This window comes from Falco biarmicus, chromosome Z, assembly GCF_023638135.1.
Source record: "Falco biarmicus isolate bFalBia1 chromosome Z, bFalBia1.pri, whole genome shotgun sequence".
Lineage (NCBI taxonomy): Eukaryota > Metazoa > Chordata > Aves > Falconiformes > Falconidae > Falco > Falco biarmicus.
In genome coordinates, this window is record NC_079311.1 from 58,764,851 (window position 1) to 58,783,220 (window position 18,370).

The 18,370-nt window shown below is 42.4% G+C and overlaps 1 protein-coding gene across 1 annotated transcript in view; it reads right to left on the reverse strand.

The window, feature by feature from the left end:
- The window catches only part of GCNT4 (glucosaminyl (N-acetyl) transferase 4), a 68,231-nt gene that overhangs the window by 26,777 nt on the left and 23,084 nt on the right, over nucleotides 1-18,370 (reverse strand). The window lies entirely within an intron of this gene.

The window sequence follows — 18,370 nt, forward strand, 5'->3', positions numbered from 1 at the left end:
ATGCACGTGCTTGCACAGGGATGCCGCTTTTGCGGTCTCTGGCACAGCAAATGACCAGAGGCAGCCCCACTAAATTTCACCTCCATTGAGTGACCAGATGCTAAAAGGCCTGCTGCAGAAACATAACTTGCTTTGAACCCAGTGTCAGCTGGAGCAGAAACCTGAAGATCTTACAGTAGTTGACACAGAAGAGCCTCTGATGTCCTGCATACCACGCACCAGTGACAGCTTACCAAGTGGCAGAACCCACAAAGCCAAAGGGAGTCGTAGAAAATTCTGCTGTGCAAAAAAGCTTGCTGAAAGAGAGTTTCAAGTTTTCCCCAAAACCGTTAGAACTCCTTTCCTAGTATGCTTCCTCAGACAGCATTCTCAGTAATACAGAGCAATACTATTAAAATTCACTAGAAGGAAATAGGAGAGGCTGCTGTTCACAGAGTGCAGTCCTTGCAGTCTCCCTCATTTTCTCCACCCAAAGCTTATCAGACTTACTCTGCTGTTTGAGGGATAACCTGCAAAAAAGCTAGCCTTTGCAAACACCCTTTTTTTCCCTGGAGGCTATTAATCCTGAAAGCACAAGCAGGTTTTCCATTGGGGGATTTCTTTGAAAAGGTGCCTGCCATATGTATTAATTCTTACTCCTCAGGCTGCATTGCAAACTCCTATTCTTATATCTTCCTCAGATCTTAGCCTTTGAGCTTGTGTCATCCCTGTGACTCGTCCAGGGGCTCAAGCAGCCTCCCACTTCCCAGTGTGCAGCTCTGACCCTGTCACTCACAGCTCAGGAGCATCCCTGCTGCCTTCACAGCCCAAAGGATAAGAGTTTTCAGTCATGCGCATCCACCTGAATATGGCTTCAAAAGAAAACATTTTTGCCTGTCAAGAAAGCATTTTTTCACCATCCTTAAGTCTCTTCAGTGCTATGCACACAGCTGATAGGAAAGAGCAGTCCTAGCAACACAGGCTCAGGATTTTCTATGATTTTGCTGCCCAGTTTCTAAGCTTTTTTATCAACATCTCGTGTGCGTAACACTAACAAGCTTGCAATAAAATTAACTCACCAAGTTCAAATGAAAACACTCTTGCTTCCTCTTTTTTTTTTTTTTTCTACTGTCTTAAAGAGCACTCTGCACCCTGGAAAACAGTTTAGTCACTTGCCCAGTGCTGCTGTGAGCTCCAAGCAAAAACCACACTCATTGGGAAGGACAAACACTTAGCCGAACACACAAGAATAAGTCCTGCAATACTGCAGCTACCTCTGATGTGCTTCTGAGCACCTTCATCTAATTAGAGAACAAAAAAGGCAGTATTTGAATCTGTGAGCAATAAGCAATACATTAAAGGAGCTGAGCAACCTGAAGCCTCATGGGGAATATGCAGAAGCATCCCCTTCACATTGCAGACTTGCAGCATCATGCATACCCCTGCCCTCCTCAGAGGAACAGCACCACAATGGCACTTGCTTGAGGATCCACTGATAGAAGCAGATACACTCCTCCAGAGGACAGACAGCACCCTTAACATCACCCCACCTGTCTTCCCTGCTGTGTGGTGTACAAAATGTTATCTCTATTTAGAGCCAAATTTGACAGGTGAAGGAGTATAAAACATATTAAAAAAAAAAAAAAAAAGAAAAAAAAAAAAGAAATGCTTTGATCACTGACAAACACATCAAGCTTTCTTTTTTTTCTGGAGCCATCGTCTGCCCCAGACAATGGTAACATTTCTATGAGCATTAGAAAAAATCTGCCTTTAAGTTTTTTGGTAGGAATTTCTGCTGTTTATTCTATAGGATTTTTTCAGCCACCCATCAGAAAGACCACTTCCTGCCAAAACCTCAAGGATTTTTCTGTACAGAGTTGCCTGAGTTGTTCTGGTCTCATGATGTTCTCATGCACCTTGCAGAGCCCAAACTGCTTACGCTAGGGAGCAACGAATGAGTGCCCATTGAAATATAACCTTGTGTTCCACTTTCCAGAAGCAAACACAACGGTCTTCAGCACAAGAGAGGAAACCCTTGCCAGTGAATCAGATTTCTGGGTAGCAGCAAACATGACTCATTGCCAAGGCTTACAAGAGACAAAACCACAGGCTGCTGAACACCAATTTATTTACGAAAATCCAGATTAACTCAATTGTATAGTGGAAGATTTGGCTTCCTCAGTTTCTACAAGGCATCAATCATTCTCTGACAAGTTCCTTTTGTACATGCAGCCCAGATAGCACTGCCCTTCTCTTCAGCTTTATCCTGCTCCTACCCATTTTTGTTACCAGGTTTGCTATTACTTTGCTACCTTTGATCGTCCTGGTGCTTCCCAGAACAACTCTGTTCTGAGCTTCCTGTAATTTTCTTGCAGGTAGCGGCTTGCTTGAATCTCACTCATCTTTCCCAGCTATAAATTATTCTTCATATTCCCCTGGTTATGCAGTTAAGCACAGCCTCATTTCCCGTAATTTGAGTTGCTTTTAATGGGCCAGCGTTAATGGGTCATGGTTAGCTGATCTGGGCAGCACCTTCCTGGCATTTTGACTGTCACCAACAATCACACTTTCTATTTGGTGCATCACACAGTATGTCACTTACTGTCACAACCAGACAATCACTGGCAACAGGACACCAGATTGTTTTTAAGAGCTATCTGTGAAAAACAAGAAGTATCATTCATCCTCAACCAGTGAAGAGGTTTCTGTGTTGGGAAAGAGGACAGGCGTTGTTGCAAAAGTATGGAATTAAATTCTTATGTCATTTGACATAAATCTTGGTGATTATTAATGTGTATGACTGTCTGGCCCATATTACAGCACCCTGTTCTATTTTTAACGTAATTTTTCATGAAATTAATAATATCTTTCTGGTTCATTTGTTAGAAGTCCTAATTAGTATGGGTTAGATTAGGCAGGACAGGAAATTTTTCCTAGGCCACTAGTTATCTCTGCAAATAAAAGTGGCCTGAAAAAACTCTGCGCAATTTCTTAATAGCTTTTGTACAAAGCAAATGGATATTAAAAGCTGGAGCTTAATGTTTGTTTGCGCAATGGCTAATGCAAATGGGATTGCATCTTGCTCCCAGCTTCCAGGACTTGCCTACACAAAATGTCCACTATCACAGTGATTTTCCACTGAACAAGCCTTGCCCTCCTGAAACTATTACATCCTGGACTGTGAGTCTGGTACTGTATCACTATTTGAACCAAATGTGTCCTAGGAATAACCAAATACCACAACAGTGGCTGGGACTTCAGTTGCACCTCTTTCCCATGAGATGTTGCACACCTGTCCTACTAAAGAAGATGCAGCAGAGCTGTTAAGGTGAGAAAACCAAAGATATTAGCGCTTGTGCTCATTAAAGATCCCATATCTTTCACATGGGAGCAAGTGGTGAGCCCTAATATAAACGCCAGAAACCAGAAAAAAAAAAAGAGATTTTGAGCTCAGTGTTATAACTGTGGTGGAAAAGGAGAAAACAAACACCATATGAATTATAGTTTTGTCCCTGTGGTTATAGTTTTTATGCTTTACTTAGGGATGGCACATTATTTTTGTGGTTGGGGAAATCTGCTGTGGTGATTGGGTTACTCTGAAGCCTTGTAGGCAGCAAAAGTGCAGAAGCCCAAGCCCCTGGAGGCAGAGGAGGGAAGAGGCTTTTCAGCAGAGCTGAGATGTGCCAGGGCAGTAGACTGAGCTCTCCCAGGGCCTGGCCTGGCCAGGGCAAACCTGCAGCATCCCAGACCCATGGCAGCACAGCACAGGACCTGGCATGACAAATATGTCAAAATTTGAGCAGCCTGGTCAAGCACAGACACCCTTTTCCTCCATTTGACAACACCCATAAGTGCAGCCCTGAGTAGCTGGGTGAATGGTGGGTATATATACACTGATACTTCAAATGCACCGTAAAGTCTTCCTCAAAGCAGCCCTGATGACTGATCTGAGTGGCTAGGTCATGTACTGCACAAGAAAAACATAGGCCAAATGGCAGAATTTCAATTTTGCTGAGAAAAATTCATCAAAAGGACAACCCCATATAAATCACCAAGGTGACTGACACACACATAGATACATCTACCACCCTCCACACCCACCATCTTCAGGGAAGCTACTACACCAACAACTTTTTTCCCCTTTGCCACAAACTTTGCAGTTGCAAACCTTCTTCATGAGTCATTGTGAAAACTGCATGGGTACTTTCTGCAAGTTGCACGCTCACAGCTCAGAAGCAGTGCCTTGGGTGTCCAGTCCCCTGGGTTTTCATCCTTTATGAAGCATTGCCACTCAGAGAAACAATGGCAGCAATTTTGTTAAAAGGACTGCTGTGTTTCTGCATTGCTTCCATCACTGCCTGACTCACTGTTTTGAAGGTCACTGTCTGAAGAGATGACTAGATGAGATCTAGGTATCAAAGCTCCTTCCAGAGGTCTCATGAACCATCAACAAAAAATAAAATCATCCCTACAACACAGAGTGCATAAGTGACCTTCACTATTTGTCTTGACTGCAATGAGACCAAGCCTAAAAAAACCTTTCAGTGGCTCTTTCAGGTCAGTGCCATGCACATCAGGAATGCATGGTAAGTACCATTTCCTCAAGCGATTCTCCACAAAACATGACACATTGTTTTTCAGGGAGTTTTCCTAATGGCTTTTTATATCAGACCTGTCTAAGATGAAAAGTGGAGCATTAGGCTTGGTAAGTCAGTGAACTGCTCCATGACACATTTGTCCTACTGCTGCTACTGAAGCCAGCAAACTAACTGAATTACATAATTTTTTTTCCTTACTGAAAATTCTACTGTTTGCAGCTTGTGGTTATGCAAACTGCCCTGAATACTGTGTGTCACAGCTACCCCCTCATGTGAAATTTGCAGGAGCACTATACACAAGTCAGCAATTTTCAGGAATTAAAACTTCCTGGTACTTTTCACTTCTCCTTACTGTTTATCTGTATCACTTAGCCTGCGTTTGGCACAGTAATTTTTCCAAGATTCATTTTCAGCCCAGTTGTGCTGCTTCCTGGCCCAGCAACCAGTGTCACTGCCCGAAATACATGCCTGCATACTTTGCAGCAGCTAGCATTGCAGCGGGACAGATTGCTTGTTATTAGCAAACACAAAACACACATTTTCTTAAACAGTAAAAAGTCCCTTCAGTAAGATACATGTTACATTAACTTGAAAGAGAGCACTATATTCCTGTTCAAGATTTCTAGACACGTTGTTTCTTACATAATAAAAAGCTGCACTGCCCACAGACATTAGCTGGGAAATCACAAGAGCTCAAAGAACCTACCGCAATATGGATAAAACATGACAAATCAATTTGTTACAGGGGTTAGAAAACATATGCAAATGATGGCTATGTTGAAATGGAATGAAAATACAAACACATGTAAAAAGAAGGAAAAACAGATCTTTAAAATCAAGAGGAAAGATTATAAAGAACAGTAGGGAGATCTCCTTTTAGGGTGAAATTTTACTAAATTTATCTCAGCTTCAGCAAGGGTTTGGTTATGTGCAGATTGAACTTTTACATTCAGAGACAGAGGACTACAGTCATGGTGCCAGACCAGTTATTTATTATCTTAATTAATAATATATGTTACTTTATATCAGGTAACTGTATATGATCACATCATCTTGGTAAGATTAAAATTACTTTTGCTGACAAATTGGTACTTAAGCTGCTGCTTCCTACGACTTGTGGAAAGCCCAGGCTCAGGTCTATCATTCACCTCTGACATTTTCTGATTGCCATTTGTTAGCTCAACTTTAAATTGATCTAGGCTTCCAGCAAGGCTTATTCCTATGTGCCAAAGTATCTGTTCTTCTACCCCTAAAGGTTAGCATGTATTAATCTCTATATTGTCTTTCGGTACCTGCGATGTCTAGGCCTTATAAAAGGCCTGGGATTAAATGATAGCTCTCACCCTGGAGTTCCATGGTCATGGTATTCCCAAAATGGGGAGTTCTGATGCTGTTAGCAAATAGACACATAACCTGTACTGGAAAGGAAGAGATAGCTTTGGTCCAAAGAGATTGCTTTGGCGTTGCAAATCAGAATGGCTCAGAAACCCTTGCTCTGTAAAATGCTCATTACTTTTTTGGTGCTACAATACCAGCATTGTGTTTCTTTAGGTACTCCTTTTTTTCAATAAATTCTAACCCACAGCATTGTTACTTCTCTATTATCTATCCTAAACTGCTCCTCATTGTTCCAATAGACTATAAAGCATTCCTCCTCCTCTACTCTGGAAGAAGTCTGTGTTCCAGTTACAACCACGGTCCATTACAACCCTTAGGAAATACAATGATGTTCCTGCTCCTCCAAGTGTATTGGACAAACACAGGAATTTCATAGGTCTCCTTCCTCTTCCTTTTTGTAGTACATGATTCATTCTTACTACTGGTCTCCGAGGGACAGAAAGTCTAAAGAAATATAAGGCACATCTGACTTATAGGCAGAATGGTGGCATCCCCCTGCCACTACAATGTATGTCTGCAGGGGAACAGAATGGGTTCCTCGATCAATGAGCATGTCCCTGGGGAGAGGAGAAGGAGTTGTACCTACAAGCCTATAAAACCACAGATAACTTTTTTAAGAAGTGCATATGAGTAAGCCGAAAGGAAACTAATATAGAAAGATAATGATCAAATCACCATCAGCAAATTGCTTTGGCTGTAACTTCATTTGTTCTCTAAAGATGGTCTCTAGGATCTGCCTGTGCAGTGCTGTTGTAGCAGGATTTAGTGGTGCATTTGTTCTCTTGTGTTTCCCAACAGACCTCACGCTCTCAAGTTCTGCTGGGCCCAGATTCTGAAACATAAAATCATGTTTATTCTAGCCAAGCTCAGCCTTATTCAAGCCTGCTGCTCAGCTGCTCTGTCCTCACAAGCAGCACATGTGAGCTTCTTGGTCATTGCAAGAGAAATATGTAGGCTAGAAAGGAAAGAAGCACAACATAAACAATAGACAGGTCAAACAAGGACATGAAGCCCCAGATCAGTATCTATGAGATCCAGTGAAAACACACACACACACACACACATACACACACATTTATCCATTTATACCTGTCTATATTAAGTGACAGAATATACTGAGCAGGTTTGGGGATTTTTTTTGTTAATACTGTGGGAGGAAGCTGATATAAAGCAACCAGAACAGAATCCTTAGAGTAACCTTCTGGGTTGATGTATGCTGCAGACGTTCCCAAAGCTGATGGAGACAGCATGATTAATTTTCATAAATTATTGAACCAAAAACAACTTTCAGCGTTTAGAAATAAATATCACATTGGTAACTGTTGCATTATTCACCATATATGGGCTGATTGAAAATCTGTGTGCCAAGCAGTGAGTCAAAGGTTTGTTCACGGCAGAGAGGTAACAAGGACATACACACACATACACCGAGCCACAGGGCGTTTGCAGGAGACTTACTTCCCAAATACAGGTACCACACTTGTTTATTATTTACTGCTAGCTTGCTTTGCAATAATAATTTACACTTTTAATACTAAAGGTGACAACAAGTCTCAGAATTTCAGTATGTATTCTGAACACCACAGTTCTGTGCATGCTGTGTGAGTGGTCAAGTCCAAAGTCTTAGCTCCTGTTCATGTTATATTCATATAAAGATTTCTTGCTTATTTCAGAGCACAGGTTTGAAGAATACAACAAGCTTTCCCTTTCCCCTAGCCAAAGGCAGTATACACCTTGGTAATTCATTCTTCTTCAGTTTATCAGGACAAGTGGTATTACAGACAGGCCGCAGAGCAGAAGTTACCTAGCCACAAATGTGGAAAAAGAGTAGTACATAAGACAAGCCAGAAAAGAAAGATGAGAAAAGGAGCCAGCAGAAGGAGAGGACTTGAGGTGTATATATATGCCATCAAGTTATTAATATTTGGTCAAACCCTCCTGGAGATTTTTTTGCTTAACTTTCATTAGCACTTCCGTTCTTCAGCACATTTTGCAAACAGAAACCATTCACTTCCAGTAGCATGCTACCTATTACAACCTTGCAGCATCTGGACATATTTTCACTGAGAAACTAGGAAAATGTTTCACCGGAAAACCTGAGTTTTTCATATTCAAGCAACAACAAAAATAAGGGGAATCTTTAAAACTTAACTTTTTTCAAAGAAAAGTCAATATGATTGCAGAAGAAATAACTTAATCAGAAGTCCAGTATTCTGCAGAACAGCAATTTCAGCAGATATTTTCTGACAAGTTTACTGGTAAGTTCCTCAAAGCCTAATATAATTCAGTATCAAGCTCAGAGCTTTGCTTCAAGGCAAAATATAATTAGCATCCAACTGTCATTATTTAAAAGGCTTTGTTGTAGCAGAGCCCAATCAAAACTAATTTCTTTGCACTTTGTTTTTTTTTTTTCCAGAGATATTCTGCATCTGTGAAGTCTCGTCTCTTCTTCCTCAATAGCATGACTCATGCTGTGCTCTCACACCAGGTTACTTGCAGTATCAAACCCACCACATTCAGGGGCTGCCTGATTTTACACCCTTGTACAGACATGGGAGCAGACAGAAACAAAAGCAATACAACTTAAGCAATGGCTTGCTTAAGCACAAGAAAGCCAGCATACGCACATTGGCACTATTTAAGCTATATTCAGGCCCTCAGAAATTGCTGTTTCTTTACATACAGATCCAGGAAGAAGATAAGGCTCTGGGCATGTGATTAAGGCATTTGCCCGGATCTTAAATTGGAGGTCATCTAAGATAACCTGCATTTTTCAAAGCAATAAAAGTAAGAATGGAAAAATACTGACAAAAGCTAAAACAACAACATGCATATTGAAGAAAAAGAACAACCTTCAAGCCATCCAGATCTTATATATACTCTGCAAGGAGCTCACCACAACATTTATGCAGACACTCCCTTTTCTGTTGCTCCCCAGCCCTCTCTTCCCCACCCCCCCCCACCCCCCCCCAATGCCCAGTCTCTCCATCTGGCCTCACAGACCTCCCTGTTCTCCCAGCAGTAATGGAGGAATGGAGGGCTGCAGAGCTCCCCAGTCCCTCTGCTTCGGCCTGGCACAGCTGTGCCCAGGGGGGGAACGTCCCTCTCTGCCTCCCTCCCACAAACCCCCTGCAGTAGCAGGTCCTCCAGCTCTGCCACCAGCCCCAGAAGACACCATTGTATTCATAAAGCAGCCCTGCTCTTAGAGCAGTATCCACAAAACCATAGGGTTTTTAGCCAATTTAATTCTGAAACAAAATTTCATAAATGTAGGGTAGCAGTTTGTCCCCGTGGACAAAGCAGGTGACCAGCCCAATGCAGCTGCAGGTTCACAGTCCACTTATTAACACTCCTGTCACCCTAACACACGAAAACCCATTTCAGAGTCATTAAATATTTGAGATATTTTCCAGCAGAAGTGTAAAACTGATTTGCCATATAGGCCATTCCTGACACTGGAAAACAAGCAGAAAACCAAGCTGAGTCACTGCAGCCACAGCAGGAAGGGATCAGTCCCTCAACACTGCAAGCACAGGCATGTGTTGCTGAGACAACAGCAAGAGTTACTAGCAGATATTACCTTTTACTTCCATGGCTCGTTCACATTTCAACCATTTCTTTTTCCTCCTAATATTTAATTAAAGTTTAATCTTTCTCTGAGGCCCCCATGGAGCCTGGCAAACTGGAATTTAAAACTCTGTTTCAGGAAATGGCAAAAAAGTTTCTGGAACTGGAAAAGTTGCTTGGTAGCTGTCAAGCATTAGACTTCTCAGAAAACCTTTGAGTAAGCCCTGCCTATAGTTTTTAAAGCAGCCTGGTGGCAGGAACAGGATTCATGTGGAGGCAAGGAACAGTGAAGAGAAACACTTTGGAGTCCAAAGTAGAATTGTGCTGGGAGAGAAAGTGGTTACCTTACACCAAGGATCATTCAAGGTGGGACTGTGCAGCAGCAGCACCTTTTCATTAACTTCAGTTACACAGGTCGCTTTTCATTAGTGTTTGACCCACTGAAAGCTTCAGCTTGGCTTTTACACCAAGTTTGCATCACTGGCTGTTAACTTTCCTTTACCTTGTAAACCAAGACGCTTAGTAGGTGTACTGGTGCAGAAGGCTATAGCATGAAAGCTCACATACATCAGGCTATCGCTGCAAGACCAGCAATCACAAATGACAGCTGCAGACCTTCCCCCCATACCCAAGCTGGGAGCATCATTAACTGCAGCTGATACCTCAGCCCTGACATTTCAAGTCCCAGGGCCCACAGTTACCCATTTGGATCACTGGTTCCACACCAGATTCCCTGATCTTAAGTCTTCAGACATTTATGCTGAAGTGTTTGTACTGGTCTAATATCTTTGATTAGGCTTATGGCTTGTTACTGATGTGTATGTGCTGTAACAGGTAATCTTCCCTTTCACTGCTTCCTGTCCTTCCTAACAAGAGTAAACTACATAAGGATAAGCACTGTTGAACATATGTGACTTCTCCTACTAGTAGGGCTTCAGCTGTTTCAGCAAGAGCGGAAAAATTAAAGCTAACCACTTCTATATGTAGATGACCATCACTGGTGTTTATGAATGGTTTTATAATGTTCAATATCACAATCGTGGTTATAATGGTCAATATGAGCAACTCCCACTACCACTTAAATTTAGCTGTACTTTTTCCTAAGTTGATTCTACGATTTTTTCTGCATCCTTGATCAAATGCAGCCTGCTTTCTGCATAGTACAGGCCATGGAAAATTAGAGTAATTCCCTCATCAAGCCTTGAAGTTACAGCCTAACTACCAATATCTTCAAATGACACAGGATCAAACATACTCCTTGGCAATTTGTTCCAAAGGCAAATTCCTTTGCTGAAAAAGAGTTATAACTTGAATTTTATTGCTAATATGTGGCATCATGTCCCAGCCACTAGACCTCCATTGTATGTCTGCCTGCTAGATTAAGCAATGCTGTAGTAGCTGCTATGTTCATTTTCTGCATTTGTGGCCCAGGATCAGTTTGCTTTTTTGCTCGGGGTAAAAAAGGGCAGGTATCTCCATTTATCAGAATCACTGGCATAACTCCTTTTTGGCTGCTTTCCCTTTCCCTTGGGTGTTATTTTATTTTTATCTGGTCAAGTCACTCATCTGTAACTCAGTTTCCATTAAACATTCAGCACATGGTTCATTCACATCAGCAGGGTCAAACTGCAGTGATGAACAGTCGACTGGTCATGCCTTCCAGGACTCCTCAGCAAGGCGATGCAAATGAATTTGCTTTTCTGTACATATCATAAAAATGAAGAACATAATCAAATGGTTGATCATAACAACAGACTCAACAGAAAACAGAAACAGGATTCTGCAGGCGGACTTACACAGCAGCCAGAGGAAATGTGAATGAATCCACTCTTAGACTTCAGGACCAGTTTGTTGTGAAGCAATGTGCCCACAGGTGGAATCAGCAGCTACACAACCCCACAGCTTTCTAGTCTTCAAACATGCCCCCACCCCAGCCTTGGAGACAAGAGAAGCTGCTGGGTGGCCTACCATTCAATTGATAGCACTCCAGGACTGCATCACCTTCTGACTCTGTGCAAAACCAGCTAAATCTTAAATGAACTGTCTGAGCAGGCACTTCCCTATGCCTTGACTGGGTGGACAAACATGATCTTCTCATCAGTCTTTCCAGCTAACTCAGCCTTGGACATTCAGGTCAATTAACAACACCCAAAAGAGGATGCAGGTTCTCTTCCCTTATAGCCCAGCAGTCACTGTGCTTCCTGGAGCACAAAGGTTCACAGCCTCATCATGCCTTCATCAGGGGAGAAGACACCAGCCACCAGAAGAATGGATTTTCAGAGCCATCTCTCTCAGACATCATGCAAAGTGTCCCTTTTTTAACAGGAAATATTTCATTTTCATTTTAAACTCTCTGTTTGGATCTGGTGAGCAATATCCAAACCACACTATCATCAGCTAATGTGGCAGTTGTGGAAAGCCTCTAAAGGCAGCTGAAACCCTTTTGAAATCAAGTCTATGTCACTCTACCCATCAGCTGAACTTGAACAACTTCAAAAAAATTTGAAGTAGATTTGAAAAAAGTCTGTCAAAAATGCAAACAAAACAAAAATAGTAGAATTACAACAGCCAAGAAAACTCTGTTTTGATGAAATGGTGGCCAAATACTCCTGGATTAAGCAAGTGAGTTCCTGCTGCAAGTTAAACTAGCTCACAGAGTGCAATTCATTTCCTTAATGCAACTCAAACCTCCACTTTCTGCATCTGGTCATTTGAAGGGAACATCTCTGCACGCCTGAGTCTGTTTTTTCATGTTGGGATCCACTGCAGGCCAGCCCTTGTCCCCACTCTTTCCCAACGCTGCAATATTGAAGCTCATTGTCTGTCATGTTTACCTACTCCAACAGCCTTTGAAAGCTGCTGGATAATCGGATCACTGCCCAAAGGGTTATTTCTAGAGCAGTGGGACAGATGCCACCTCTTCTGCCCCCTTGCCTGTTGACTGCAGTGACCCTGCCCCACTGGTGGGAGAGTGCAGCCTCTGAGGCACTGGAGAAGCTGGCAACCGTGCCACAGTGCCAGCTGCAGCAGCTCGGTGGTGTGCAAGTCTGTCCAGCTACTGAAATGAAAGAGTCATAAGCACAGACATAAGCAAAAACTTCCAGGTAAGTGCTCTGGGTAAATTTTTCTTTAATATCTCCACTTCTTGCTATTCCAATTTATGAAATGTCTCAGGTTTCTGAAAATGAATATAAAACTCTCCACTTAATGACCACAGAGAACCAAAATGCTAAAGCTACTTAATTTTAGGATGACTCAGTTTTTCATATCTTTGACTCTTTACAGCTTTATAACTTCAGAACCTGATTTGGCTGCTGTTTTAAATGAGGACAAAGCATGCAGTACAAGAAGACATACTGTGTCTGTTCTCAAAATATATGTACAGAGATTTTAAATAAATCTTCATTTAAGAAAGCCATAAAAGAGAATTCCAAGATTCTTCAGCCAATGAAAACAACACAGATAATACAATTAGCTGCCTGGTCTGGAAAATAATGATGCTGATGTGCTCTAATGAAATGAAACAGAGTCAGTGTTTGTTCTGCTGGCTGAGTAGGCTGACTCCTGCCCCAGCTTGGTTTCTGGCAGCAGCTTCACCTTTGGGAGGCTGTGTTGCCTGATCATTTGCATGCCGCTGGCCAGATCTTTTCTGGTTCTGCTCTACCTTATAGGAAATCTGGAATCAGAGGTCTGGTGAAGAAATAAACCATCTAAACCTGCTCATGGTTTCAGAGGCTACAACTCTTTTCTGCAAAGAAGGATGAAGCTTTACCCATTGCAGTCATTCACATGCCAGTTGAGCAAAAGCTTGGAAATAAGAGTGCATTTTTAAGAACAGTGCAAATTTTTAAGAGCAATGCAAAAGTCAGAGAAGTGACTGTCCAACTGGCTGCAATGACAGCTGCATATATTTATCCCTGTTCAGTACCAGCATCATCTGTTTTTTCAATCACTTGACTTCTACAAACCAACTATTTTTTTCCTTTTTTGGTGATGTACATAATGTTACTCCTTTGGATGCATCTTCTTGACACAACTTCTTTTACATATAGTCTGTGCCAAGCAGAATTCAAGACAAGAGAAAGAAGTTAGGCATAGGAACAAAGTTTGGCATAGGAACAAAGGATACATTTGATAATTTTTCCTTGAAATACAAACACAATAAAATAATAAAATATTCCTAGTGATGGAAGCTCATAGCTATTGTACCAGTTCAGGCCCAGGGTAGCTGAGCACATGCACATGTCCTGCTAAAGCCAATTAAATGGAAATTTAGCCATGGCACATGCTGATTGTATTAAGAAACCTTATACATGCTACAGGACACAAAGCAAATTCTGGACTCAAAAGCAGCTTAGAATAAATGAGAAGTAAGTGATAAAATTTAATTCATATGGGTATCTTAAAGCCATAAGGAACTGGGACTGCCATACCAGAAGGTAAGAAACAACCGTAGGAAACAAAAGCAAGCATAAAGTCTCTTGGAGAAAAGAAGTTGATGTGTAAATTCTTCCATTTTGAACCTCTGTAGGAGGAGGACTTCTACTTTTCTGCTGAAAGGTCTAAATTCATCTACAGCTAATTTTTCCATGCATCAGATAAAATTGCACATACCACTTGTATTTTCATCCTATTTCCTATGGCCTCTAGCAATTTAGCACCATATTATTTGCATGTAGTTATTTCCAACAGTATGATTTCTAATTCCCATCATGTTTATGAATAGATGGTGACTTGAGCCTCTACAGCATAAGATGCAGTTATTCTTATTTCCCAGCTGTTATGCTGTGGTGGTAATAATGCCACCTGCAGTCTCCATATACTCTCTAATCTTCTCATCGCCCCAGGTAAAGCTTAGACTTGCTATCCTTTCTGTCTCAAAGAACAAACTCAGGCAGAGAAAAGAGGCTCAGCTGCCTTTAATTAAATTGCAATGAAGTCTCTAATTGTAGCCCAGGGAAGAGTCTTTTTAAATAAACTCATATGTGTTATAGCAAACAGTTGAGTTGCAAGGTGGAAGTCAAGCACTACTTTTTCAAAAATCACTACTTTTTCAAATTGGCACATCTTTAAATTAGTTTCTAAAAATAACACAGAAAACATCATAAAAAGCATTGACCTGCCTTTGAACATTGAGCAAAAAAAATCAGGGGCTCCTTCTTCTCCCCTCGCTGATGCTAGCACAGTCTCCTGAGTCTTTTTGTAACCTCTTTGTCAAGATGCAATAAATTTTCAAGATTTTTCACAGCATTTATTTTTTGCAACAGAAACAAATACAGGCTCCAGGCAGATTTTCCTGAATGATCTTTGTTTTCAAAATGTACTAACTGGAGTCTAGCTTTCTTTGATCAGAGATGGCAGCAGCAACTGTGCTATATGCAAGCATTTCAATTTAAGCAAATCTCTGCTAAGACACATTTGTGTCAGCCCTGTAGCAAGAAAAGGTACTGTCCCTGTCTCCCTTTACAATATACCATCTGGCTCCTTCTGTCTCTGGTGGATTGACACTGGTTGTGCTTCTGCTGCTCCTGCCCCCTCAGGGGAGGCTCCTCACGCTCTGCCCTGCCCCAGCGTGGGGTCGCTCCCACGGGAGACAGTCCTCCATGAACTCCTCCAACATGAGTCCCTCCCTGTGGCTGCTGCTCTTCACACCCAGCTCCAGCTGGGTCCCCCACGGGGTCACAGCCCCCATGCCCTGACCCCCTGCACAGACCTGCCAGCAGACCTGCCCCAGCCCAGGCTGCTCGCTCCACAAGGCCACAGGTCCTGCCAGGAGCCTGCTCCAGCGTGGGCTTCCCACAGGGTCACAGCCTCCTTTGGGAACATCCACCTGCTCCACCGCTAACCTCCATGGGCTGCAGGGCACAGGCTGCCTCACCATGGGCTTCCCCACGGGCTGCAGGGGAACCTCTGCCCTGGTGCCTCGGGCACCTCCTGCCCTCCTTCTGCACTGCCCTGGGGGTCTGCAGGGTTGTTGCCCTCACATAGTCTCACTCCTCTCTATGACTGCAGTTAGACAGTTTTTTTCCCTTTCTGAATATGCTGTCCCAGAGGTGCTGCCGCTCGGCCTTGGCCAGCGGTGGGTCTGCCTTGGAGCAGGCTGGCACTGGCTCTGTCACACACAGGGGCAGCTGCTGGGGTCCTCTCACAGAAGCTGCCCCTGCAGCCCCCCTACTGCCAAAACCTTGCCATGCAAACCCAATACACTGTCTCACTTGAGAAAATCCCTCATTCCAAAGTTTCATGGCTTTGCTTTCTCCCTTTTCTAAGAAGGACTACTACTATAAAGATTAGTTTAGTCATAGGAAAATAGAAGAGCCCAGTATTTCTGAAAAAACAGGCCCAGGACAGAGAGTTCAGCTATCAGCTTGAAATACTGAACAGTGCTGGGGTACTTTCAGTACAGATTTACCACATCTCACTAACAGATCACACTGTTCTGAGTATCTTTTCTATGTGAGTGGAAATTACCACCACCAGGAATGACGCAAGTTCTGTAAAAGCACCAAATAGAAACAGATATGACACCTGAACTAAAAATCAAGGTCTCATTGTAAACACACACTAGTATGCCACATATACTCCACACCTGCTGCCCAAATACTGCTTTTCTCGTGTTTATACATTCTGATTCAAATGCCACGGTAATGATAGCAGCCATAGAAATGCTGAACAGGCCAAGTCTGTTTCAATTACAATTACAGATTAGGTGTCTAATTTCTCGTCTTTCCTTTCACATCCTTTTACTCCAATATCAAAGAAAATGTATAGTGAGGCATTTATGTTTGTGTATACCATCCTCCTGTCTCCATGTCCAGCCTAATAAATTCATTAGTAAGACAAGTTGTACAAACGTTTCCTCTGCAACTCTTCCATTAAACCTCCTTATTTCCTTTCCTTCCTCACTTAACTTTTCCATGTTAGAACGCATTCAGCATTTTTGCTGTTTTCAGCCACTAACAAAACAATGGGTTGGACCCATGCACCAGTGCCGACAGGAGCAGCACTAGCACCCTGCCCATGCATCCTTCCTGAATGGGAAAATCAGGTTAACTGATAGTCCAGGTGCTCCATCCAGCACTGGCAGAACAGAGGTAACCATCTAATACATACAAACATACATGTATTTCAAATTCATGAAGTAACTTATAAGAGGAATCTTTTTCAGGAGAAGTGAGGAAGGGGAAGAGAGGGAAGAGGAAAGGTGTGTCTGAGCTTTACTACAACCAAAAAAAAAAAAAATCCTGTGAGAACAGAACAGCAGATAACTGCCTACAGTTTAAATTTCAGTCCAAATAAAACTTCCTATTTGCTTTGACATAAACTCTCTCACTGAAAGAAGGTGTTTGCAGAACATGCCTCGGGTCCATTTTCAGCAAAGAAAGACCTACCTGTGTAAAGAACAAAGATGATGAAGCCAAAAGGTAAATGATGAAGTCATTACCCACCCTGATAGTTTAATCACTTAACTATGATACAGGCATTGGTATTGCATCTACACTGCTGAACGAGAAGTCAAAAACCACAAAATTACTCAAAAGTTAAGGAACTTATATTTTGGCTGTTCTTTCTCCTGGACACATTGGCAAATGTTGCCCCAGAAGGCTGCAGAATCTTCCTCAGAGATCTGAAACTCCCTGTGACAATGTCCTGGTTTCGGCTGGGACAGAGTTAATTTTCTTCTTAGTAGCTGGTGCAGCGCTGTGTTTTGGATTTGGTGTGAGAACAATGCTGACAGCACACTGATGGTTTTAGTTGTTGCTGGGTGATGTTTATACTAAATCAATGACTTTTCAGTTCCCTGGGCCCTGCCAGCCAGAGGGCTGGAGGGATGGGGAACTGGGAGGGGACAAAGCCAGGACAGGTGACCCAAGCTAGCCAAAGAGGTATTCTATACCATACGGCTTCATGCTGAGTATATAAACTGGGGCAAGAGGAAAAAGGGGGACATTTGGCTTTATGGTGTCTGTTTTCCTGAGTAACCGTTACGTGTGATGGAGCCCCGCTTTCCTGGGGATGGCTGAGCACCTGCCTGCCCATGGGAAGTGGTGAGTGAATTCCTTGCTTTGCTTTGCCTGCATGCGCAGCTTTTGCTTTACCCATTAAATCATTCTTATCTCAACCCTTGAGTTTTACATTCCTTTCTGATCCTCCTTCCCATCCCTCTTGGTGGCAGGAGGTGAGCAAGCGGCTGCATGGTGCTTGACTGCCAGCCGAGCAGAAAGAAACCCAGCCCAAATCTAGTGTCAAACCTGTTGTGAGCAGGAGGGTGGGCTAGGCTAGATGATCTTTCACACTGAGTGATCCTATATTTTTTGAGAACTGCCTTTCTACAAGCTTGAATAGCCTTTAAAGTCACCTCCAAAAAACAGAAATATCTATTATTCATTAGAAAATCAGCACTTCATAAAGTTGCAACTGTGCCTGTAGAAATTTTACTTCCCTAGCTAGCAAGCATACAGCTGTAGTGGTGATGTTGCCTCACACTGTGCCATATCTGCATCCACTTCTTCACTATCTAGAGAAGCATGAGCTGCCTTATTTCAAACTAATTACAGGCATCATTCCATCCAATTCAGTTAAAGTACCACAAAGCTGCATGTTGTTCAAAATCATTTACTTAAGTTAAATGTGCTGGGGGATTATTTTTATAAATTTATGGTAGAGCAAACCACTCAAACACAAATGGGGATGTGTGTATATACATACATAAAGCCAGTTTAAGTAAAGAAAAAATTTTAAATGTATCATTACACATCAACTTATGTGCGCAGAAGGCAGTGGCTTGGCCCTTTGGGATCCTAACATCCTCTTTATCAACCTTTTGT